Source organism: Pomacea canaliculata, linkage group LG5 (genome assembly GCF_003073045.1).
Source record: "Pomacea canaliculata isolate SZHN2017 linkage group LG5, ASM307304v1, whole genome shotgun sequence".
Lineage (NCBI taxonomy): Eukaryota > Metazoa > Mollusca > Gastropoda > Architaenioglossa > Ampullariidae > Pomacea > Pomacea canaliculata.
Genome location: NC_037594.1, coordinates 15,726,661 through 15,753,528, shown reverse-complemented (window position 1 = coordinate 15,753,528; position 26,868 = coordinate 15,726,661). Strand labels below are relative to the sequence as shown.

The 26,868-nt window shown below is 42.5% G+C and overlaps 1 long non-coding RNA gene across 1 annotated transcript in view; it reads left to right on the top strand.

Moving 5' to 3' along the window:
- Window positions 1-793: 793 nt before the first annotated feature.
- Window positions 794-26,868, top strand: part of LOC112565173 — a 67,061-nt gene continuing 40,986 nt past the window's right edge. Inside the window, exons 1-2 of the long non-coding RNA XR_003099358.1 lie at window positions 794-1,417; window positions 4,636-4,713. This is a non-coding gene — a long non-coding RNA (uncharacterized LOC112565173). The remainder of the gene's footprint in view (window positions 1,418-4,635; window positions 4,714-26,868) is intronic.

The window sequence follows — 26,868 nt, the reverse complement described above, 5'->3', positions numbered from 1 at the left end:
GATTCCTCGGCTTTCTGGTTATCGCGACACAAGTATTTATCGGTGAGAGTTTGCTCTTCTCTTCTTTTTTTTCTTCTTTTATTCCTGTTGAGAAAAACACAACTCCAGCAGTCAATGGGATTCTTGATTACTTAAACTAACTTGCACAATCCGGTATCAGTTCCTTTTACTTTAAAAAGTGAAGTGTGTGGTAAAACGATTTTGTCAGAGGAAGGTAGAAAAAGCATAACATGTCTAGGATTTCTGTCAACAAAAGCGTGGGTGCGAGCACAAACAGAAACACACACAGAATCAACCCACACACCCACCCACACGCAGAATGAGTCAAGAATGAGAATACAGAGAGAAGGAATGTGGCTGTTCCCTGTAGCAAAAAATACTAAAATGTGCAGAAAATATTCCGATACTAATTTTTATTTTTATTCTCTGCCACCCTCTCCTCTTCCTCTCTCCATCTCTGGCGTTTGAGCTCATCTTTATTACGATATGATGCAAGCTGTTTCCGATGGAGGCAAACACATCCAGATGGATTAGTTCTTTTAAAAAAAGTCTCATTGGTTCTCAGGGCATATTTGTCATCGCCACTAGCCCTCACAACCAATTAAGTGGGACCTGCATGTGCGTCTGACATACTCCAAAATCTTGCGCGTCAACAGATGGCAAAAATTCGACCAACCATCGACTTGTGTGAGCAGGACGAAGCCGCGAAGGCAGCCAGCATCAACCGCAATAAAACCCATGAGCTGTGTCAAAACACGATGCACTTTCTAACCACTAAAACAAATTCCCGCTCGCTATAAAAAAGTGTAAATGACGGACAGGCCTCGTGCTTTGTTTAACAAAGCTGCTGGAACTTTCTGCCAACCGACCTCTTCACCGAAAAATGTTGGAAACCGATTTCACGTTGGGAGTTTGGACGAAAATTTTATTCACAGTTCTGTGTTTTTATTGTGTAATTTTGTCAATCAGGATCACCGAAAATTAACACCCACAATCCACGAGGCCAAACTTGTCTTGTTGCGTCACTGAGCAGGAGTGATATTTTATAAATTGTTTCACTATTAGAACCTCTGCTGTGACCGAACTGCTTCCCAAACTATGAGCAAAATAATCGACTGCGAAAGTTGTAGCTGTCCCCTTCAGCGCAGGCGCTAGTTCTTCCCCTTTGATTGAACAGTTGTCCCCCTCCTCCTCCACATCCCCACCATCCCCTGCCTTCCATCTTAAGAGCGTTGCCTTCGTTGAAATCGGCGGGAGGAACACGTCTCAGCCAGACTTAAACCCAGCAACGGCCAGCAACGACCTCTACAGCAGTAGCCTGGTTAGCGGGATGCGTGCACGGAGGGACTGATTATCTGCCATTGCGAAGGAGGAGGAGCGAGACGGCGCTGTCTGGTCGTACAGAAGGAAAAGTCATGTGAGTAAAAAAAAAAAAGAAAAAAAAAAGAGAAAAAAATTCGTCGTCTTTTTCGATGGCATGCACATCGTGTCCTGTTGTCTCGTCACGAAGGCGCCATCTGTATCTTAAGTGAATGGTAACTCTTGTATACTAAGCATTTCTAAACGTCTCTGAGTAGTCTTCTCTCCCTCTTTCCTCCCCCTACCCCCACCATCACCATGTTACCAGCTCTCCAGGGAGCAGTCGTTTATTCACAACCACAGCGAGGAACTGACAGAGTACGCAAAACATATCTCGTTTGAGTGTTTATTTTGCGATCATGTGACATTTGTAAGCCCTTCTTTCTGGCTGCATCCGTTCCAGTTAGGAGGATGGCTTATGTCAAGGAATTCCCAAGGAATATGGTCTGATCTTTCAATTGATTACATTACAGCTTTTGTAAAAGGTTCCACTACGCCTCAGCACTGCAAGCGCGAATAACAAAGAAAGCAGGTTCTAACTAAAATAATTTGCGGACTGGTGCCGGTGGTTGACGTAGAAGAAGAAAGAAAGCAAAAACAGACACGTGTTTTGGTTTGAAAGTGTTCGATGAGAAAGGCTATCAGCGAAACAGATAAGAAAGGGAAGTAACTGCTACGTGGAAAGTGAAAAGGGAGATCACGAGCGCGAGAAAAGAGGACAGACGAAGGGGACTAGCTAAAAAGGTTCGTGACGCTAAGGACTACATAAAAAGTATAGCGAGAGAAAGAAAGAAAGTTACGCAAAGGAAGCATAAACTAATCGTAGTCTATATTGTGATTCAGGGGAGCTAATATGTTCCCGGTGTCAACCAACCACAACGTGAAGGAACGATCGAGCGACCTGATTCTTCCTTTTCAGACTCAAAAGACTCGCGAAGTAGCTGCTGGTTATTTCAAGATGGTTGTTTAGACATCATTTCACTTTTTATCTTTTCTAAATGTTTTGGCACGTTGAGTAACAACGGAATATTTAGATGTCTCGCCTTCAGTGTTGCAGTTCGGGATACTGCATGCCTTGTTTTTCAGGTTAGAATTCTTTGTCTCTGCCGCAACTGCTGTATGAAGACAACCTCCTGTCCCAGTTTGTATTAATGTCGACCACATTCTGATTTCCTTACATAGACTCCACGTTTCCAGTGGCTCATTTCATTGACGAAGGTTTCGCCTGTAAAATCAAGGTGTGGTTTGTTGTTCTTGTTGTTGCTTGCGAATGCGACAATAACATCACTATGTTATCATACGAATCAAATAATTTTTCAGTCAAAGTGGAAGTAAGCTGTCTCAATGGTTTTCTCTACGATTCTGGAAAGCAGTTCAGGATGTTTTGTGTCAGCCGCTCCTTTTTCTAGAAGGACTAAAGTTTTACTGCCACAACTGTACCCAACAGTAAGCTATATTAACAATAAACACAAATGTCTTACTGCATTATTTACAGTTCACAATGATCTCCAGACTTTTCTACTATGGGTGGGTGGTGGTGTTCACCATTTGAGTGTGTGTGGTACATGTTTGAGATCTCCAAAAAGGTTATTTGGGCATTTTAGTGCAGCTTGCCCAATTGCCACCCACAGATTGATCTTTATACCTCCTGATTTCCTGATTTGATAGAGTGATCGACTTTTACTAAGAAGGCGACTTAACAACCAAGAAATAAAATAACAGCTGAGTGCTTTTGTTGGGTCTGACACACATCTGTGCCTTGCTGTTCTTTGTGGACATCTGTCTTTTTAGTAGAGCAAATCTTTAATCTTTACTGACATGTTGGTGTTGTGGCTTAAACTTCTGTTACACCTTTCCTGAAAAAAAGATTCTTATGCTTAACTGAGTATTCCGTAAAGTATGTGATATAGATTCATACTAGGCATCTTGAGTTTGTCCAGATGCCCTCCACCGGGTGATGAAAGACCGTTAGGCGGCTCGTCATGGGTCCTAACATTTTAATATTGCTCTTATGCTTAAATATCTGGTCATTTGTGGATGACAAGAAATCTGCTCAGTGTGTTAGCTACTCAGTGGCTTTGTTGAGATATATGAACGTAAATAGAAGTGTGGAAAAGTTCACTGTTGTGTTATAAATTGCCGCAGCAGTAAATTCAAAAAAGTGAAATCAAAAGTTAGTATTATCTGCTTTTGAGATGGTAAATGCATAAATACTCAAAAGACGAAAATGTGGTTATGTTGTAAGCAATACGAAGAGAAAACTTGATAATTTCTGCTGACAACCATCTCAACAGTGGGCAGCCGACATTTCATAACAGGATTTGCATGTAAACTACAATGTTCAGTATCTAGATCCCAACATTACACTGTTGGTATCAAAGTGAAAACACAAAAACTCCACAGACACGAGCAAAGCAACTGTTTGTCAGCTCCAAGTCTTTGTCAGGCTTAGAGAAAAGTAGTTTGAAAGATGTGAGCTGCAGCGCCAGGCATTGATTCCCAACTAACAGCTGGTGGAGGGAACCTTGTCAGTGTAAAGATTTGTTGCGAGATATACTTTTATAAATATAAGATCTTTCTTACAGCTTTTACGAACGGCCCTCCTACACACACGCAAAGGGAAAAGAGAATTTTCCTATAATTAAAAGGAGCCTGTCCGCATATCATTTTTTAAATGATAGTAATAACAACAACCACAACAATAACTGCAGCTTTAACTGTAACAACTCTAGGAATGTTCACCAAACAGAAACAAGTGTCCAAAGTCATAAATTGTTCTTTAGAAAAACAAAACAAACAAAAACGAAGGGATCATTCGACAAAACTTTCAACACAGCTGTCACACGTGAAACAGAGTATCTAGTACAAACTGGCAATGTGTACATATTGACGACAGCATTCTTTCGTATTGGTCACTCGCTCTTACAGTCATCATAGTCGTCGCACTTTTTGATGTTTCTGAAATCTGCCTAACCTTTGACATAAGATCCTTTCAGTATCAGGCGCCGGAGTGGAGTTCTCTTTCACTTTACATTTATCAGACTTTATCTTTAAGCAGCAGCTTAAAACACTTTTGGTAATTATTATGGCTTAAGTTTAAGTTTGATTGACACTTGAACTGTTATATTTGTGTCCTGAACGGTTCTCTATGCTTTTTATTGTGTAGCTTTTAGCAACCTGTGCTTTTCGTTGTATACTGTACGTCTACATATTTATATTATTATTATTAAGTCTCATCAGTTCTCGAGATTAAAGACCTGCCATTACAATTGACAGGAAGACGCAGACAACCTGACACAGGGAATGAAGACGAACTGGATTACATTGTCAAAGCTGCAACTGATGGGAGAGCAGGTACTGTATGTTAGATGCATATGTAAAAATTCGTTACATTCATCATTATCACGATATTTGTAAGGACAAAGTGATGTTTACTCAGTTCTGGGGAAATAGAATTTTGTGCTGAGCTTGACCTCGCCAGTTTGCGCTCTTGTAGAAGTTTAAAGTTCACCGCCACACTGTACTTTTGTGACTCACGTATGAAGCGCTTGATGTCGTTGCCCTTTACCTGGACCCAGAAGCATCAGCGGTAACAGGTGAGTAGGTGAGTAATGGGTGTCCTTCCGATACAAACAGTTGTCATCATTTGTATCGATTCTTGTGCTTTGTTCAGAGCGCCGACATGCTATTTGAACCTTGCTCGTATTAGCAATGTCGTCAACTGGCACACCTGATTAAACCAGTCCTATACATACCTACTTTATTAACTTCACACGAGCTGGTGACTGGACGGCTGGGGGGTAGGTTACGATGATTGTTACCTTTACGATAATCCGTCCTCTGTATGTGGAGTCATGCCATTAAACCGTACGCAAGACCTGGACATGTAAATTGTCAGACGACTTCCTAGGTTTGAGACAGTTTCCAAGCACAGCATCCCGCAATGCTGAGGATTAGTAGCTAACCCCATGATGCACTAACCACCAAAGTACCTGCTCTTAAATCCATCTTGCAAATTACTACTGGTCTATTATTTATGTTTTTGCTTCTGTTTCCCAGAACAGGCTACACATCCAGATCATATCAAATTTTAAGCGAAGTATTTGATGTATTTACACACTGCATCCGGGAACTTTGCTGTTATCGTGACTACTGCGTCAACGAGCGCAGAGCAGTGGTCGTATTGGCAATAACCTGTGTCAGTGTGTTAAGCGATATGGATTTTGTTTACCAACAGTATAAGAATCCAAGTGATGAAATACCCATTGAAAAAATCGTTGATAAATGTTTCCAGAGATAAATAAAGTACTTAGTTGCATAATAGTTGGTTGCTTCACTTAACAGGCAGCGGGTAAAGGTTGCAAGTTTACTCTAGTCAACCACCGGATGGAGCTAGGGAAGAGCGGCAGAAATTTAAAAAGACGGAAACAATTAGAACGGAACTTGAGGAAGTGTTACCACTTAAACCATATCAATCAGAATGATACTTCCATGTGTGTTTGTAAGGTAAATAAATAAGCACAACCAAGAATACATTATTCTCTATTAAAGAGGTCGTGAGAAAGAAGCAACAAAACGGCAAGACAAGAAAATAAATCACCAGGTATCAAATCTGAAGAAGGGGTCCCTGGGACCCCAAAGAATTTAGCCTTAGCAGAAGCCTTGATTGTATATATAGTAACCCACACGTGCAAATAGCACACTAGCACGCATGCAAATACATGATGCATGCAAACATACTAACGCGCACACACACTGACATATTTATCTATCTACATGCATACATTCATTTACACTTTCACACACACACACATATACGCGACACGACATCTAATTATTGTTCATACACCATACAAACCTTCATGCACTCATTACGTTGAATGTCGTTAATGACCGTTTCAGATGATGCGCACGCTGTTGTGCAAGGCGATGTTACGTCAGCCGTCAACATGGCGCTGGCGGATGCGTGTCGCCTATTAAACGTCTTGACCCCGTGACCCGGCTACATTGCCATCAGAGTGTGAGCTGTTTCTTGCTCGCTTTCCATATCTGACGCTACGACGAATTTTCTTTATGGCATCGCTCGCTACAAACTGCCTGTTTAGTGTTAATTACTGGGTTTATATATGGAGATATGTTGATAGAATATTATTTTCCCATGGTTCTCCTGATGCGATCTTCTTTATGGTCGTCATGCGTGGCGCTGATTTAGCCAGGCTCTTGTGTCCGGTAATCTTCACATGGCTACTTCTTTTGTGGGTTTGGATGTTTCATGGAGCACATTCAGAGAGGACTTTTGTGGCCGTGCTGTTTGCTGACTTCTGTTTTCACTTTGCGAGGTCGCTCTAATCGCTCAGGAGGGCTTTACACCAGGCTCCACGGAGCTGTGATTGTCGAGTTGGTGGTTATGAGCTGGCTGCAACCTGCGTAATCAGCGCAGATGATACGCCATCCTCTTTGTTGTGTGTGCAATATTCTGGTCATTTATTGTAGGCTATCTGTCTTTATTTCTGCCATGGCCTCTGTATATTTCCCAGCGCGTTCTTTAAACTAAGCTCAGTCCCGTGCTGTTATTTTTCTTGTCTTGCTGTGGGCCGTATAGTTTCCACTGATGGATTTCTGTGATTTTCGTTCCAAGCTTTGTGTTTTCCTTTGAAGGCTCTGATTTGTTTTGGTTTTTCTCTCTTCATTGCGGTTAACTTTTTCTGCTTGTGAAATGCACTTGAATAACCATGGCTCCTGCTTCTCCCATCCAAAGTGAAGATTTAACTTTTACCTATTCATTACTACTATTGGGGATCTAAGATTGGACTACCTAACATTATAACATTAGTACTTGTATGTAAAATGTCTTTAGAGATGCTCAGGGAAATTACGGTATCACACTCAATGGAGATTTAATTCACAAAACAAAATATTTTCTTTGGTAAAAGAGCAATTCTAGAGAGAGAAACTAGACACAGACACACCGTTCCCCTTTTAATCATCTGTTGCAATACACTGTTCTCGATATAGCATCACTACCTACTAGAAACACTACCTACTTTTATTCACTACACGAGAGAACTGTTGCACTTTAGAGACAAAATTACAAGCAATTTGCACTTTAAGGACCAAACGCTGATATAATTTAGTCTAGAAGGCAGGGCAGTCCCAGGTCAATAAGGTCGCCAAATAGTTTCCAAGTCACGTAAATAATGTCATGTCCCCAGCCTCAAGATGTTACAGTTGGCAATCAAGTATCGCCGTCCTCATGCATAAGATCAAGCTTATTAATACTGCTACCAATTATACAATGGTCGACAGCAATGAGTAGCCTGTCTGATTCCTGGAAATAGTTGGAATTTAAAGTCACAGATAGAAATTATATCAAACAGAGCTTTGAATGCATAGAAGAGAGTAAACCATTAAGAACTAAAATTAACACGGTAGTAAAAACTAACTAAACATTTAGAAATAAATTTTAAGTGTTACCAGCCCAATAATAACGACCAAAGTTTCAGTTTTTACAATTATTTATTACCAGCTGAGTGTGTTCTCCGGAATCATTACTCAATTTCCACTGGGAATGTTTCCCTCAAGGCATCTGAAATTATCTGCATTCAGTCTAAACTGATTCCAAGGCAATCGTTGGATAGTTTATGCAGTTTCATGAGAATAAACATCCGTTATCCTTAGACAATAAAATATTTTCCATCACCAATAAAGTGCTATGGTGTGCAATGATCTGTACCAAAGGTTTCAGAGAGGAGTAAATGCTTTAACCCTATAGTTTCGGTAATCAACACTTGAAGTTAACTTCCTGCTGCTGTCTTCTCTCACTCACATCCTGCAGTTATTTTAACCCCTTGTTCACTGTCTCGGCTTGGAAAGCAAATGAAATGTGTCAACTGGAAATACTATTTCTCGAAGTTTTTTGCATACGAGTCCCTATGTTTATCACGGATACACGTCCGCTTCTGTACAGGGGGATGTAGAGCCAGAGCTCGAAGAGAGAAAAAAATTGGTGGAGGCCCATCCTCTGTGTCAAGATCAGTTCCAGTCGTTAAAACATGGACCATTGCACTGGGATATTTACTTTCCGTGCAGAAATAAAGTCTCCATCAATTTGACAGGGGGAAGAGGCTACAAAAACGTTTATGTAAATAAAAAAAACAGAGAAGGCCTCGTGTACCTCCCTTGTGCCTATGTTTTGTACCTCCCTTGTGCCTATGTTTTGTACCTCCCTTGTGCCTATGTTTTGCCTCCTTTTCATACTCCACAGAGCCACTTTGACTGCACTTTGAACTCATGTGCTTTCAGGCTCTTGAAAGGAGCACGCAGTCCTTATTAGAAAATCCCTACCACCATTTAGTAGCCTAAACTTATTATTATAGTAAAAAAGTTGGAAATATTCAAACCATGTTTTATTTTTGCTACTACTATTCTTGTTGATTAAAGACTACTAGCTACAAAAGTTCAATCGAGTACATGACACTGTTTTGTAGCTATTTACTAAATGTATTTATTATGATGTTCGACCAGAAAGCGGAGGCTCTGTGTATATAAACTCGCAAATCACAGTCCTTTTATGTCAAAGAATAACAATTCTATATTATATTCTTTATCATTCATTCGCCTCCTGAATTCTTTTGGTCTGCAAGTGTAGCTGCTTTTGCCAGTGTCACGTGTTACGACTGTGGCTCTAGTCTAAAGTTTTCACTCGCGACTGTAAATTAAGTTTGGTTCTTGCACAAGAACTGTCGCATCTGTTTAAGTGAGAGGGAGTGGTATTGTTGGCTTTCTTTGAATGAATGCATTGCATGCTGATCCTATATTCGACTCGTGAGGGTTTTTTTCTGCTTCCTTTTCGGGACGGCCACGCTAGCTTTAAAGCGGGTAAAAAACTCTAACAAAAATCTTTTTTTCCATTTAGGTTTATTTTTGGCACCACCATAAACTTGCAAGTCACAGACTCCAACTTCACTGCCGACAATTAAAACTAAGTATTCCGGCGAGACAGTTTCGAAGCCTACACAGCTGTGTGGAAAGGTCTGACCAGTGATCACGTATTAGGTTGCTTAGCAACAAAGACTGTGCAGCGAAAAATAAAGAACATTCACACTGAAACATTTTCTTAGAAAGTAGAAACAAATAACAGCAAGATGTGGAATACAAATGCTGACAAAGTGCAGGGAAACCAGAAAATGATGTCCGTTCCTTCCCTTGACTCCCCCGGTGACTTCTCAAGGGAGGCACAGGGTAGAGTCCCTCCATGGGAGGAGCAGGCTCTCCCTACCAGACTGGAGCCAAGATGGACTGCATGGTGCCATGTTTGAAAGCTCTGTCATCCGAAATGACAGTAGTAACGATGATGACGATATCCAGAGTTTTCATGGATTTAAAAAGAAATTCTACGGCCTGTTCCGAAACTCTCCCTCTCCTCTTCCCTCCTCCCTCCCTGTCTCATACCTTTACCTACAAGGACCATAGCGTGCACAGCATCACCACACTTAGCTCTCCTCCACTGGGCTTACCGAGCTCAGACAGCCCACTCTCCAGCTCATCTACGTATATACCATTTGCTCGGCGACTGTAATTTTTTTTACAAAGCTTTATTCTAAATTTGTAGTGTTCCTGGCAGACACAAGCACACTGATGTACAGTCTGCACGCATATGAATAACCGTTGGTGCAGTAAGTTTAAAAGGAAAAAAATCCCTTACAAGGTTTCTAAGTCTGCTGACATAGACTTTGTATATCTCTGGAAGGAAGCCACGAAATGTAGCTCGTTTCTGTGATAAGTGTGTTGGTCGAGAAGCTCTAGAACTCGAACTAGGAAGTCAGCATGTGTTCTCCCTTAGAGAGAATATAACACAGAAAGATGAAAAATTACATTCAGTGTGGACGAGGCCTTATCAACCTCGTTAGAACGCAATGTGCAGCTGTTGCAATAAGACATCCACTCAATATAATCAACAAATCAATTCTAATAACAGGAGACACTTAATGTATATTTGCAAATAACATCTGTAGGTCACAGGAACAATTTTGTGAAGCACGTATGTTCATCCAGGATTTTTCGATTTATATATTAGCTTTTTTGTATGCAAACAAAGTGTGCAGAATTAGTGAGTAGATTGTAGAGTTATTGCTCTTGTTTGTTGAAGTTCACAAAAAGGGTCACGTGGCTTGTGGGGCTGGGTTATCTGAAGGGCATTGACATATCTGTCTGGAAAGACCATGGTAAAGCTAGCTAGTGTCCGAGATTATTTACAACTGTCAAACGAAAAAGTTCGTGGCTGGGGCAAATGTTGCACTGAAGCTGCATTTTGGTACTGCAGCGACCCTCACAGAGGTCAAAGTGCACTTCCGAGTATCCATAAACCACTTCCACCTCGCACCACCGTCTGACACATGATCTGTGTTTTCATAAATTGTCCTTAACATTTATCTGTCTCTTTATGATATAATATTACCTATATAAGAAGTCCTTGATACTGCTAAATCTGTTTATTTCTATCTTCGTCTCTTTATCGTTCTATAGACAAGTTTTTTTTTATAGTTTTACTTAAATAATGACGCTTAAATAAATAAGACAACTATATAGATGTATTAACTGTCTAGTGGGGTCCAAAATTTGTTCTAATAATTCGGTAAACTTAACGTAAGATACCAAATGACTGGGTAAACTGGTAAATCTGGGTGAATCAACCCCATTAGGTACACACCTATTAACATCACCATACACAGTAAGAGCTCCGCAAACTTTGACAAGGATTGTACAAGGACACGTTTACACTGTGAAGCCAATGGGAGAGCTTGTTCCATCTGTATTCGTCACGAGTTTTAACCTGTGTGACTGGTAATGCTTACAGACGTGTATTTTCAGAATTGAAGAGGCTATGTTAACCCCTATTTAAGGAAATACGACATTGCACTGAGATTTACCCAGACAAAGGAAAACATTGCACTCGACTAGACGAGACCCTGCAGGATGTCCCTCAGTCACACAGATCGTCATGGTTACAAGACACATGTTGACCTTTGTGAGGGGCTCCCCTGTACTAAGATGTAGCTTCTGTGGCCACCTTTGCTCCAGTAACATCAAGCTTGAAATGCAGTTTTATATATTAATATTTATACATGTGTCATTACTGTTTTTGTAGTTTTATAGTTTGTAAATCATTTGGGAATGTGACAGCTGGATAGTAGTTTTCCGTTCAATATATTTGTCTTTTGTTCTTCTGCGTTCAGCAGCTGAGCCATGTAACATGAATATGAGGTTACCATGGCTAAACCTAATTTCACAAAATTTAGTAGCTGGAGAATGAAACACTAAAGTGGTTAATTTGATTTTAAGCCTTTTATCCACGCGTTTGTTGAAATACTGAGACAGAGGAACTGCTCTTAGACATTTTAAAGATTTGTGTATAAGTAAAGAGACACACAGAAGCGACCTACCATCCGATTTCTGAACCATCCCATGCACATTTGTGAGTTTTGTTATTACACCTCCATTCCGATTAGTTGCTCCTTCTGTCACTAGACATGGTCACCCACACCGAATAATGTTGAAGTGTGACACCTGACTCCTGGCTTACTTCGTCCAGCTGTCTATCATGCACAACAAATCTACTTCACTACTTCTGGCCGTATGCTCCACCAACAAGTTTCTTCTCCTCCTTCACTCTTACCTCAAGCTTGCAGCTTAATAAACAAAACTTTCTGGAAAAAAAGGAGAAATAATCGAAGAGAACTCATATTTCTTCTCGTTTTTCTCCCTTCTCGGAATAGTTTCGCAACATCTGGACTTAATTCTACTGTCTCTAAATGAATTCCTCATTCTAAAAAGCAAAAGAAAATAAAATGAAGGTGGACAGCAAACAGAACAGCAGTGTAGTTCTTGTACTCGGGGGCCGGGGAGACTAAAAGCAATTTGCATACTCTTGCGACCCGGAGACCAGAAGTTGCACTACATGGACGTCTAGACGGCATGCGCGATGCGACGTCATAACAGTAGTCTGGAGCTGGACGGGATCGAAACCAAGTGAATTAAGCCCCCGCATCCACCCAACTCCCCTTCCTCCCCTCAAACTTCTTTCTCTCTACTCGGCGCTTCCATCTCCCTCAAGCATTTGGAGGCTTCAAAAGGAGCTAATTTGTTGCTGTTTGATGTTGAACGTTGGGTGTCTGTCGTCAATATGTGGTCGGATATAGCCTCGTTGGTTCCACAGCTAAGCCAAGTGAGACTCGCCTGGTCTGTCACGGCCGATTTTAGTCACGCTCGAACGCACACGAGGCGTTTGTGATTTCGCCAGTAATGAAAGCCGCAAGGCCAACCGCCTGTGAATGCGGCCAGCTAATGACGTCACAAACGGTCGCCGCCACGGCTGGGGTTCCGCCTTGTTGCAGCAACTCAATTTTGCTTTCAGCTTGTGGATAGAAACAACAATAGCGTCTCTAAGTATGGGTGGCTCTTCACGTACACACAGCAGAACGAGACACAGACAAGGGGAGACAACGCACAAGTACTACGTGAAGGGGGGACAACTCTCCGGTCTCCTCTCATCCGCATGTCACGCATTTCTTTGCATCTGATTGGGTGATGAGCGTTGCCGCTTTTCTTTTGTCTTAGAGTGAAATTCTGTTTCGAAATTGGAACCATTGATAGTCGACAAAGATTCCGTTATCTTCAACGGATTATTACAACAATTTTCAATATTTCACGAAAATATAAACCAGAATCGTTTGTATACTTGTGAGCTGTAGATATTGCAAGGTAATATTGACTAACACTCACATTAGGTGAGTCTGTGTACAACACTCAGTCGTTTACCCTTACAGTCATTGCAGTAAAAGTACATGTACAGTCATGATATATTGAACAACCATGACCTGCGTTGTTTGATAACGATTCTCTTTACTTTTACTTCGAAGGCCGACAAAAGAAATTATCTTTGATGAGGCAGCTTGAGGAAAGTGTGGTTTTTCACTCCTTTGATTTTGAAGGGTCTTTTTGTGCGGCCAGGTTCTAAAGACGACTAGACATTTCAGTGACGGTTGGGATAAGAACAGTAATGTCGCTGACGATAAGGACCCGACTTTGATTAGTGTCATCTGCGTCCATCTCCGAGCGACAGACCCCACCAGACATGCTACTTCTTTTTTTCTTTATTCTTATTGCTTCTGCTTCTTCTTCTATAACAGCCAGTAGCGAGGACGGCTCCTACACGTAGTCACTAGTTCTGTCACAATCTCTGTTACATCCTGTTGGTGCTACTTGCTTTCTTCACCACCACCATGACACCTCTTGCTCTATCACCTCTGCTGATTCCCCCAACATTGTATTCTTCTTTGTCTGCCTCTCCTCTGAATGCACAAGCCTGTACAGTGAACCCCAGGGTGTGAGCCTCTTTCCAAGTACCACCACCATAAGCAACGATCGCCTCCCCCTTCTGCCACCCTTGTAAGTGATGCAGGGGTGGATAGGGGTAGGTGGGGATCTGCGACCATGCCCGCTGACTACTGCGACCACATTTGGAACCTTTCTTACTGTAAACATGTTCCCGGCGTCTCGCGGGAAACCTTTAATTCGATTTGCTTGGCAGGAAAATACCAATGGCCTCTCACCCTCACCCTGCCTGCCCGATGAAGTGAAATCATAAAATTGGATTTCAGTGATGAGAGTACACACTGCTTACTCACGCGTCCGGCCACACTCCTCAGCACACCGTCCTCCTCCCCCGCTCCTTCCATTCCACCGCTTTGCATCGTCACCGACGCCCTACCACGGCGCCGGCCGCTGAAAGACAGACGGCTGGATGAAAGATGAGGATGTGGGCTTTAGAAGTGCGGACAGGCGACAGGAGTAGGCAAAGATGGAGTGACAGGCCGAGGAGGTAAGGAATGGAAAGAACGGAAGGTTCGTCGACGTGAACTGAACTCCGCTTCGTCCGCTCGACTAAACATCTGTCAGCCTGCGAGATTTCCGTAGCTACGCACATCTGCCGAAGGAAAACAGTGTGTGGAAACTTTTCTTGCTCTCACTTTTTAATGTCAGTTGATATTACTCGAAACATTTTTAACGAGGAAAACGTGCTTGTAGTGAATACTTTGGTGGGACATCTTCAGCAGGACGGGTTCTCAGCGGAAAGTTGTTGTAAGACTGCTGACGAAGTGTCAGTGTATACTTACTGTCTCGGCGAACTCTTTTGGCACAGACTTGGTTAACCATACGGAGTCTCGTTTTGGTCCCTGTTCTCGCCTAATGGCATCTCGAATAAACGAGAGTAGTAAGACTTGTCAAGAAACATAACGTCTCAACAATGTAAGGACAGCCTTTTAATGATACTGTGTAGACGTTTTATTTGCTCGGGTCCAACTAGTCCGGTGGATGCTGGTAGTCATTGTGTCAGCTGGACGATGAATACGTAGACTTTTATTACTACGACAATCTTTAAAGGTTAACTACAGAACGAAACTTTTCTTGAGAATGTAGTGAACAACTTCTCTACTTGCCTTCACGAGACATAAACCTAAAAATATCGCCATGCACACAAAGAGGTCAAGAAACCTGATTGTACATGGATGAGCTGTCAAAGTTATAGCCAATGGGAAGCAAGAACCATATGTTAATTAGGCGTGTCTTTATGCAAACGTGACTTTGCAGATATAACTGGAAAATAATATAAATTGTAACATCAGAGAAGAAAGCTCAGTGGTGTGAAATATTTTTCGCTCTTTTTCTAGAACAGGATTACTCCAACCGCTCCATCTCCAAAATTTCATATTTGACTAAGTTACATTACAAGTTTGAATCTTTCACTCAATATTGCACATGAAGTTCACAAACATCTTTATGTAGAAGGCTGTAGAAATGATTCAATAACTAGACTGTTAGATGTCAGAGATCGTCGTAGATGTCAGACGACAAAGACGATGATAACAGCAGGAGATAAAGAGCTGTGTGGTCTAGCTGATTATTGCTGGCTATGTTTTTCCTTGCGTGGGCTCTTATTTATTCACCGAAATCCTTGATCTTGTAGGAGGTGCATGGGCAGGGACCGTGAATGCGGAATCGCCCCTCCAGTCTGCATGCACTCAGCTACTAAAGGCCTTCCCAGACAATTCGCTTTTGTGATGGTGGTAATGCATGGTAGGTGTGGAATGGTGGGCCTCGGGAGACTTGTGCTGGCGTATGCCTGGTGCTGTTGGTGAGGTCGCACAAGCCAGACAAGTCCAAGATCATAGGCTCACCGCCCAGTCCGCCAAACACTCTCGTAATGAAAACTCCAATGGCGATTTTTGTGTACTGTTTCATCTACACATCCTCTTTAGAAGCATTGATCGAAATTGTTCAAAAATATTATAAGCCCACATAGTTGCTTTGACATCGCTAGATGTCTGACTTCCGACTTTTACAGCCAATCCCTACAGCATGCAACTTCCATCACAGCAAAGGCAGTTAATCCCTGGCCAACAGAGGCTGATCCATGATATAGAAAGTCGCCTTCAGGTTGATTAAAGTTGTGAGGATCGTGTTGGACATGCCTTGTCTTCCTGTCTCACAGACGCAGAGAGGCAAAGACATAGTTTACTCACCTTCCTGATTCAGTGCAACGGTTACAGGCTGTATTTGAAGAAAGTCGGAAGAAAAAAAGCTACACAATAATAAAAAATGTTTTTCTCGTAATATTTCCATTACCTGTTAATTACAATTTTAGGACGAGATAGTAAACAAGAATCTCTTAAGCATGGCCGTCCCTGTACATGGAGATGACAGTAGACTGGTGGAGGCAGTAAATGTTCTCAGAAACTGACTGAAGCCATTTGAGGACTATGAGATATATCTTCATAGAAGTACCTTTACTCTCAATGCGTGGGACATCATTGGTTATGGCTTTAATGGGTTTATGGAGGAGTTTAGAAAAGTTAAAGACAGAACTAGACAAAAAAAGATGTCCAAGCATTGTACAGAATTATCTGATGAACTTCATCTATGTTTGGTTTACCCAGACATCTGCATAGACCTATACAGTTCCCGGTTAGCTTTAGTTCTCCCTCTTCAATCTGAAATTAATGCTCGAAGAAAGAGATTTTGATGTATGCCTTAACACCTGATAAGTGGACACGTACTATACGCAGCACGCAAGCATACAAACACACACACAGCCCCCATTGCTATCTGACTTCTACTGTCTGACACTCTGTACGGCGGTTAAACTATCAAAGGACGTGTTCAGTCCCTTTAGGGGCAGAATCTATAAAAAGTCCACAGAACTAACTTATACTGCTGCATACATCACTGTTAATGCTACTCTGTAATGGTACAATGCAGTGTTCAAAGACAAAGGCTCTTACAGGAATACCCTAGCATCGCTTTAAGTGTTTTATTTGTCTTTCATGTCAAAGCCCATTGGCGTATCTCATTTGCGTCCGGAAGGTCAGAGCTGTACCACATCATAACCTGGCTCCTCCGACCCCAGATGTGTCCACCTAGATGTCTGCTGGCTGATTGAAAGAAGGACTTGTAAATAGCTGTAGGCGTCATTGATGCTGATGCAGTTTTACGAGCCATTATGAAATATTGTCTGCCAATGACACACACACAAAATGAGATTTAGGGCGAGAATTGTTTAGCTTCCCATGGGGCTTGCAAACTATCGAGGGTTCTAGGCATTCATATTTCAAACATCGAGAGAGAGACAGACAGAGAGACAGAGAGACATAAAGACTACACAAGAGTCAAAGGGAAGGGTGGCGCAGTAACTCTCATCTCCGGAATTACCACTTCCTTTACTCCTGCGATGTTAAATGGATTGATTCTTTTTCATTCCTCATATTGGCTCTTGTTCTTTGAGTAACTGATGTTACGATTCCAGTAACAGTTATGATGATGAGGATGATGTCCTATTTTTTTATGTTGCACTTTTACAGATTCTTTTTTCTCCCGCACGTGCTACGTGTGTGGGCAATGGTTGTGTGATTGTGCACGTATGCACGAATTTCTGCAAGTTTGTGCATGTCTTTGAGGCTGAGTGAATGTCAGCTTGAATACATCCTACCCGGAGCTGAAGACATTAGCATCAGGCAGGCAGTCTTGAAGAAAGTGAATTTTCGTTACTGAACCGCAGGAAAGCACAAACCATCAACCTGGAAATGATGCTGCACCTCCCGTAGGGTAGAAACAGCTCAGCAGGTGCAGTCCTCCCTTTACCACCGGGGTCTGTAAATAAGGAAGAGTAGGCGTCTGGATTCCTCAAGACATTACCAAGATTTACAAAGGTCTTGTTCATTGGTCCTCAAAAAGCTCTTAGAATTATCTGAAATCTGAGATGTCCTTTTACAGATGAAGTATCCTGTTTGCTTTTAGCTTAAACGCTTCCAGTAATATCCTCTCACAAAATAGTTCCTCCAGAATGCTATTCAAGTAGGAATATATTTCAGTTATTTTTACGCAAATAGTAAGACAACCGAAGTTTAATCATGGAGCAACACCAAGAACTGTAGGATCTGATAACACCAACCTTAACCACAGCTTTTCGCACTGTGTTGCAACTCTTAATGTGGAGTCAATGGCTGTAACCAGCTTCCACCATCAAGTCTGACACATCCTTTTAGCACTAACTGTTGGCATCACATCGACAATGTCGCAGCTAGCTTCAGAAGGTGCCAGAGTGATTGAAGGAATTCTGTTCATATCTTTCAGGATTTTTAAACCTTGGTTACATTCAAAAGATTTTCAATATGTCGGAATATTGTTCTAAGGTCTGTATTGATGGACCTGAAGAGCTGTTGTATTAAATAGCACAAAACCTGCGTAGTTAGTTTTTCTTGAACGGTTTAACGTATACGAATTTTTTTTTCTTCTTTTGTTGAGAAGTTACTCATGTTGCAAACTGATAATGACCAGGTCTCACATCCGTACTCGTCGCATCATTCGACATACGGGACTGATGATCTCATCATCTGCTATTTAAATATTAGATGTTGGTGCCTCGTCACATGTCCTTACATGGCTGACTGCCTTGCTGTGATATAGCCTAGTAGCTGGCTCGGCTTAAAACATGAACTCCCCCTCCCCATCACTTCCACATGCCCTTCCCCATGATCAGCTACTTATTCCGTTATGAAATTCTGTCTGTCAATTGCGGCTCTTTTTCTCTATTTATTTTAATTGAGTTTTTTCTTTTCCACTTTTCTTATCATCATCCTGATGTCACAACAGCAGAAGCAGCAGCTTAATGATTGCCACCAAACCGTCGGCGCCAGTAGTACAGGGGAAACTGGGAAGCGGTGACACATCTCACCTCTTTCTTCATCTCCCGGCCGGAAATGCCTCTAAACATGTGACTGTGGCATCGTCTCAAAGCACGCCGCCTGTGCTGCGCAATCTTTCCTCCATTTTGCTCAGTTAACACTGTTTGTTTTGTTTCACGCCATTCCGTGTTGGAATCAGAAAACAGAGCTGATGAATGCTACGAACCTGTCAGTCGTGCGTCTCCGCCAAGCACAAGAAATTTCAATAATTCAGCAGAGCAAAAACAGGACCTGAGTCATCGTATTGTCTAGTCCAGCTTCCGCCGAAGCAAACTCAATTTCCTCTCCACAAGTGGTGAGTGATAATGGTAATCTGGTGCGCCCAGAGTTGCCGTTCTTGTTCGCCCAAGGCGGGACGCAGAGGATCATGGGAATCCAGCGAAAAAGTCTACAATCGTGCATGCATGATAGAGCGAATGCGCGAGGGAGGGAGGGGTATGGAGTGGGGAAGGGGAAGGGAAGAAGAAGAGAGCGTGAGGGTTGAGTCCGTCTTCACATCACGCTTAAGCAGCCGGAAATACTAACGCTGCATCATTCATTCACTGGTTTAGTGTCACGTGACTTCACCTGCAAGCCCTTTGCTGTCCAATATCATAAATTACGAATAGTTTCCGAAAATATTGCAGATTTCTGTAAGTGTACTTTTAACGTTCATGCCCAATCATCAACTCTACACCCTCCCTCTAACAAGCGTGTACAGAGTATACTCAGACCTATGTAGTAAGAGAGGAGGGTTGTCAGAGGTAAATAGACAATTACAAGACAGGGTTATCGTGACCACAATGACGCAGGAGAAGGCAATGGGTATTCAGAGGAAACATCAGTCTGTTGCTGACCCTCTTTCAGTCAAACTGCGATGTTGACAGCTCGCCCCTCAACTGGCAGTCAGCTCATTTCAAATCGTACCGTTGCTGGAAGGAATGGTTCAAACCTAGGTCAAGGGGACAGATAGTGAGTGTTAAAATTCCCGATCAAGCAGGAAGAACTTTTTTTAAATCTACAAAAATTTTTATTCCAATTTCGTGGCTATAGGTCATAGAATCAATGATGTTTATCCCACGGTCAAGTTTCACCGAGTATGATAAGTTTATTTACTGTATCTTATGCTGCTACACAACAACAGGAGCTGCGTCAGCTAGTGTTACCCTCCAAACATTAATTGTGACCCTCTTGGAAATCCATGTTTAACTGCCACAGTCTCGTTCTCAGAGTTTTCTAGAGGAATGTGTAGCTGCTACTATAAATGAAGGTAGTTGAAGTAAAGTTATCATTTCATCTTTTTTCAGAGGATATTTTTGTAAAGTCAGATCTTCCATGCAATGTCTGTGTTTGGTTGCAGGAAACTGTTACTCTTAGGATCCTCACAATGATGACATTCACCACGGTTTCAGTCTGTTGTGGTAACACCCATGAGAAAGTTGACCCTTGTTATCAGGGCCGAATCCCTAGACAAATCCCATGAACCACGTAGAAGGAAGGGTCAGTCTACGAGGTGCTGGATGTGTTTATTCAGGAATGGATTAATTTACCAACAAGCGTGGGAGATAACAATCTGTGCATGTCTGTTAATACACGTTAAAAAAAAAAAAACTCACTTTCCCGCTTGGCCTGGGAAAGTGTTCATTGCTATGAGTCATCATGCCTCAACATTTGTCATTATGTGAAACATTCGTGGTCGAAAAGATTAGTCATGCTCAATCATCATCTCGGGAAACGTACTTCACAAGAGGGCTGACAGTTGAAGGTTTTCTCCCTACACTCTGGCTACATCCCATTAACATTTTCCAATCAAATAAGGCAACCAGCACCAACCAAGTTAGTGTGAATAATAAGTAAATTGTCTGTGGCGTACATGACAGGTTTAGTCTTCATTGTATGTACCCATGAACACATCCTCTACTACAGTCTGAAGCCATATGTTCGTAATAGGTATGACTAGGATTATCACCACTGCTTCGTTGATATTGCACTTTTTTGCACTAATATTTATTACACTTTTATTTATTACATATTTATTAAATAGTACGAAATGTCCATTTTCTTTGGCAGCTGGTTCCGATGCGTTCATCTTTCATCAGTTTCAGTTTTTTAAAAGTTGCCTATACTGAGCCAATTTAAACTAACATTTTTATAGTCTGTTGCAATGATGATTTAGTTCTTTTTTTGAGTTGCTCTTTCATTGACCTTAGCTGCCCACCTTTAATGTGGGGTTGAATATAAATAACTCGACGAAGACAGTAGAAGAAAGAATACAATTAAAAGTGTGTGGGGGGAATGCGGGTACAGAGAGACGGGGCAATGATGGTGGCACGTGAAAGAAAGCTGTTCTTTAAATAGTGTCAGCCAACAAGTTGCAGTAAGCTGATGGCATGTCTCTCTGTCATGACGTCAAGTCTTTACCCAGGGACTTTGCCGAATAAATCTTCGCCCTCATTCCATACCCTCCACTTACTCACTCCCACCCTTCCTTCGTCTCTCCTTTTCTTATTTCTCCTCCCCTTACCACCCTCGTCTAGCGCACCCCACCACCACACCATCCCTGAGCGTCACGTGCAAATTTTTCTGACATCTCCTCCAGCCGTCCAACCCCCAACCCCACTTCCAAACTCTGACCTTTTTCTTCATCTCGTCTCTTAAAGTCTCATAGGGGAGGATAGGAAGGCATCGCACACCAGGCCTGATGAATCACCGTCATCGATTCGAACCGGGCATCCGGCAGAACAGCTTAAAAAAATCAGGGAGGAGGAAGAAAGGAAGAAAGATGATGAGGGGGACCAAGGGGAGTAATAGGTGTAGGAACAAAAATATTTTGGAACTGATCTTCCTCGCTGATATTCGATGCAGTTTTCGGAGCGAACAGAAAACAATTACAATAAAGAAGAAAGAATAAAGAGTAAGAAAGAGAGAAATGCGATTTCGCAATAACAGAATAGGAAAGTGTAGCGCTAGCGTTGCATGAAGAGAAAGAGAGGTAACTCACGGTCAGTGAGTTGCTTCCCTTCGTGCATTCCTGACTCGGGTCCGAGCTCGCGGCTTTCCAACAACATGTTATTTGAATGTCTTTGCCGCAAGAAGCCCACGGGTGGACCCGTTGTGCGATGGCCAGGCGGACAAACGCACAGGAAGGCGAGGCGTCGAATGAAGGGATCCAAACCTGATATCTTGTCCGACCTCTCAGCGGCATCGATCTTGCGGCCGCAGGGCGGGAGGGTCGGGAGGGTCGGGGGACGGAGCCAGGGTGAGAGGGCACTTGTCGCTGCTTCCTTCCGCCCAGGGCTTGATACTGTTTGTTATGACGTGCGCCTGTCACGGGGGTCGAGTCTCGCGTCTGAAAATATTTACGGTCTGTTTCACGTGAGCGTGACTTTTGGGCGCTTTGTTCCACTCTCCCTTAATCTCAAGAAAATAGGTTTATGCCGTTAGTTTTATTAGTTTTTTTCCCCTCTGACCTCTTAGTGTGGCCGCTGATTAAAATGGTTTTTGAAGTTGTCTTTACGCATCCGCATCTTTGGTTTTAAAACTGTGGAGTTTTTTCTTTGTTTTGGTTTTTTCTGTGTCTAGACAAGCTTAGTGTTTTTTTTTTTTTAAAGTTCTGTGCAGTTTGTTACTAACTTCTTAAAATGTTTCTTACGGAAATCACGTCTGTAAAGGCGATCATCGCCCCTTGAAGTTTTTAAGTCTAGAGAGTTGCTCGTATACTTCGTCCATTTGCCTGTTCATCTCATTTCAACGACCAATTTGTACCCATCGCTCATCTTTCAGGTCTGCATGTATATTTTTTTAAAGGCTTTGTGCTGTCAGTTAATAAGCGTGTTTTGTAGTACTCCCCTTAAATATACAACACTCAGAAGACATTGTTCTTTCACTTCTAGGTCGATTATCGGTTAGAACAACAACCCTCCTATGCTTTTCCCATCGGGGAAGTTATGTCCCTTTGCTATCACCAGAAGAACGTAGTGTCGGTCCATCTGTCTGTTTTGTCTTGCTGTTAGCTGTCGTTCTTATTTTCTAGCAGTCAGCCTTAGTTTATTCTGATAAGGTCACGTGCCGAGGATCTTGTTGTTCACTGACTTTTTTCCTACAACTGTCATGCGCACATCCATGAAAGTTTTTCATTTCTGGACATTTGGAGGCCTCAGAACCACAAACCAAGTCTGTAGTTCGTTTAACTTCTGTGTAACTTCTTCCTTAATCTGTGCTACTTCTACAACGCGTGTGACCCTTGCCCTCTCCATGGGCGGTTAACAACTGAGGCCAGTAGAACATGCAGCTTCCATGAAGCGGCACAAGTGTTGGCGGTTAACGGGTTCACGGTGTGATCGATCTATAAGTAATATATAGGTTCGACAAAAAATCTAGGCCAACAGAAGAGGTAGCTGTCCTTGACCGAGATTCACCACAGTCACGCCAGCAGGAAGTCCAGAGCTGTCGAGAGACAATTTAGTCTGCATGGTGAAGCATTGAAGCTGGGAAAACACAATCTAGGTAAGCAAGGAGAACGATCCAGGAAGAACCATTAACTCTCTTTTCAATCCCATTTCAAGTAAAATTCTTTCTGAACATATAAAGTTCACATTTGCATCGTACGTAGCTGAACACATTTGCCGAAGGTCTGGAATGCGGGACACTAACGGGTGTCCATAAGCACCAACGGGTATCTTACTAATCCCTCGGTAGACAAGTTCACACACTCGGTCGCATTGATGACTGCTCTCTCTCTGAGCAATCTGAGACTTCGACGTTTTGTGAGCATCTCATCAACGGAGCCTCGGAGGACTCACGGTTTCAGATCGAAGTCCGAATGCCCCTTTTGATCTCGCATTTCGAGAATATTGAAAAAGCGAAAAAGGCGAGAGTGCAAGCACTCACTGCTGAGGCCTCGTTGAAAGCGAGGAGGGCAAAAAGACAAAAGTTTGGCTGCCGAATAAAGGCGAAAGGTTCATTTGTATTCGAGGTCGATTGTGTTTGCAATTCTCTCTCGGTGCTCGCGACAGTCTGATAGTAGTTTGTCGTTAGCATCTGGCAGGTAGCAGAGCCACAGACGGGAGGTCACAAATAGATCACGGAGGCTGAGCGGGTAGATAGCAGGCGTAAGTGGCACATCTTTTTTAAAGCGAGTTGCTCAACAGTAGACTACAGCTACCATGGATAATTTGTCTGAACGGTTCTCACTTTCAAGTGTTAGTTTTTCCAGATGTAAATGTTGAACGTAGGTTTGTAAATTTGTGTGTATTCCTACATTATCAGAGTGGTATTGTCCTTTTCACTAATAGAACTTCAAATGAATGGAGCGACCGAGATGAAAAAAAGGATAGGAAATTGAATATTAACTAAGCTAAACCTCTGAACATTAGCAACTAGCTAACTCGACCCTCGAGGAGGACAGAGAACTGAGGAGCGTGACTGACCAGACCACAGGAAAAGAGACAATGGATGAGTGTGTCTGTGCATCTGTTCTCAGGAAGACAGACAATGGATGAGTGTGTCTGTGCGTCTGTTCTCAGGAAGACAGACGATTGATGAGTGTGACAGGCAGGACAGGTCTTGCGTCACGAAATTCAATGTTTGTGGCTTTAACCTTTTCGTTCACTTTAACACCCAAGCCAACCTCACTCGACCTTTTAACTCGTTTTATTTTCCTACTTGTTTGGAGAGAAGAGTGACTTTTGTTAGTCCTGCTCCCCTCTTTAGTAAAACAGAGGGCCTAAGACGGTTTCCTAAGAAACTTCGACCCTTTCCCCTTTCCTCAGGCTGTGAATGTAGAGTGTGGGTGTGGGTGGGGATGACGTCTGCTGGTGCCAGCGACACTTAATTTAGAATCAACACACAAGTTTTTGACCCTAAAAATAATGAAAAACTAAAACTAGAAATTAGTTTGTCTTATATGGATTCCTACCGTCAGTGTGCAAGAGCTCCCTGTGAATAATACATTTGGTGAGATTGTTTAAAGATGCCCCACGGAGTATGAAACGAGAGAAAACACGGTTTTGAGGTTGACAAGGAAAGAGATGTGGGGGTAACAGAAAAGAAGGGGCAGGCGAGGGTTCGTTAGTGACTGTAAAACCGCCATTTTGCCTCCCAGTTTCTAGTGTTTAGTACCGAACGTTCATCGACCACGCCGCGGTGGAACAGGCATGCCCATCACAGCAAGCTCTACTTTCATGCTGAAGAAGAAGGTTCAGCCGCTCAGGCACTCCCCTCATTGATTCCGAACTGACATGGCGCTTCTGCGCAGCATAAACATCGTCACTTCCTCTTCCGCCTAAAGCTGTCTCCCAGCCCCGCCAGGTCTCGCGCGCGGCATCCTGCGAGAAAGGGGGCGACAACAAACAACAGCTTAGGAGTCGCGCAGCACCGCAACGTGCTGTGTCGGGGAGATGGCGGACTTGGTGTTAAGCTGAAATCTCAACAAGCGGAAGACGAAAGGCGTTTGCTGCTGATACCCTACGTGATGTGAGGCCAGACCATCCTCACGCCCGTACCTTCAAATCGCACTAACTCTCCCTCCAGTCTTTACCCATGCCATAAATACACACTTGCATGGGAGACGAAAATGTGCCTGAAATGTTCTTGGTCTTTCTGTCCTGCTGCTTTATTTTTTCCCTCTCCGTGTCCCAACCCCGATGCTGCCTGTGCAATTCTGCTTTTTTATTTCATTGGCCTGTCGCATTTTACGCGCTGGTTCTCTGCTTCTGTGCATACAGTAAAATGTTTAGTCCTGTGGGAACTTTTAGGACAACTATTAAAACGAGTCAGAAAGAAACAAAGGAAGGAGAGAAAGAATTAATATGTGAACACGTTGCTCAAGTTATAAAACTGAACGTTGAAAGTTCGTGATGTATGAAAATATTACATTTCATTTCATTTCAGGATTTGTAGACAGAGGCCTTCGTAAATAACATTTAGAGATGCTATCAGATGATGACTGTATTATCCCAGACCGTTTCTTTCTTTAAAGTTCTGTTTGTACATTATTTAAATGATATAGATGTTGATATGACATTCTCTAGCAGGATGAGATGTATGCGTCAAAGATATAATCGCAGGACTTCAAACGAAGTGAAGGTGTTTGAGAGGGTTGGCCATGTTCTACAGTTGGCAGGAAAGACTTAAAAATGTGTTTGTTAGTCTGTGGACAGGCTTATAGCTAAACCAAGCATAACGACTTCACCCGGGGTGGGATGATAGCTGGACATTAGCGCCGAGCAGTCACCTCCATTGCTGCTAGTTTATAGGCATTAGCAGGCGTGAGCCGGCAAAATAAAACCGAGAGTTCAATATATGTAAATGACAGTCTGTTTACACATCACAGCAAGTCTACACTCCTACAACACATCTACCCACCGGACTTACACATCACAACATTAAGTCGACATATTCCTGGCAGGCACTACTCAGATGCATTTGTAAATCCTCCAGCGCCCTGCCTCTAATTGATCGCAAAAATATTCGTGCTTCAGTGTCACTTGAACCTGGGAGACAGCGCCGGGTTGTGGAGGAAGGAAATCTGTCCGTGGGCAGGGTTTTGTGTGACACGACACCCAAAGGTCGATAGCCGACAGGGATTTGGGCTTTGTAATCTTCGCCACCATTAGACATGGAGAAAGTGAGATGGAGTCTGGTGCTCGGGTGGTGTGTCACCACACAGTTATCAGCGCGCTGGGCTGTGAACAGAGACGACGAGGGTTGCAATGAGGACTAAGGTCCAGACAGCTCATTTTGTTATCGTCCTCCATCTTGTTGGATGCCTTCTTCTTCTGTCCTTTTCCATCTTTACCTTCGTTCTAACCGACATCGTCTTTACATTAATATCGATGCTTGTGTTTCCGTTTTTAGCATATATCTTTAATGAAATTATAGATAACATTAGATGCACGCATGAGTTTTGTTAGACCAAACAGCACAAAAAAACGCATACTGTATGATGTGTGTTTGTATGTGAACAATAAACAAATCTTTATTCACGAGGTAACAGAATAAGCAAAAGTTTTGCTTTTTTACATCTACCTTTCTGAATAATTAGTAAAAGTAAAGATATTACATTAATTCAAAACAAGGTAATACAAATATAGAGAAATTATATGTACAAACAGTTTTTTTTTTATTATTGGCTAGAATACTAGCAACATGTGGTACATGGAGAGAGAGAGAAGGGGGGAGAGAAAGAGTAAGATATATAAATCCTTGACATACTTTTCTGCAACGTTGA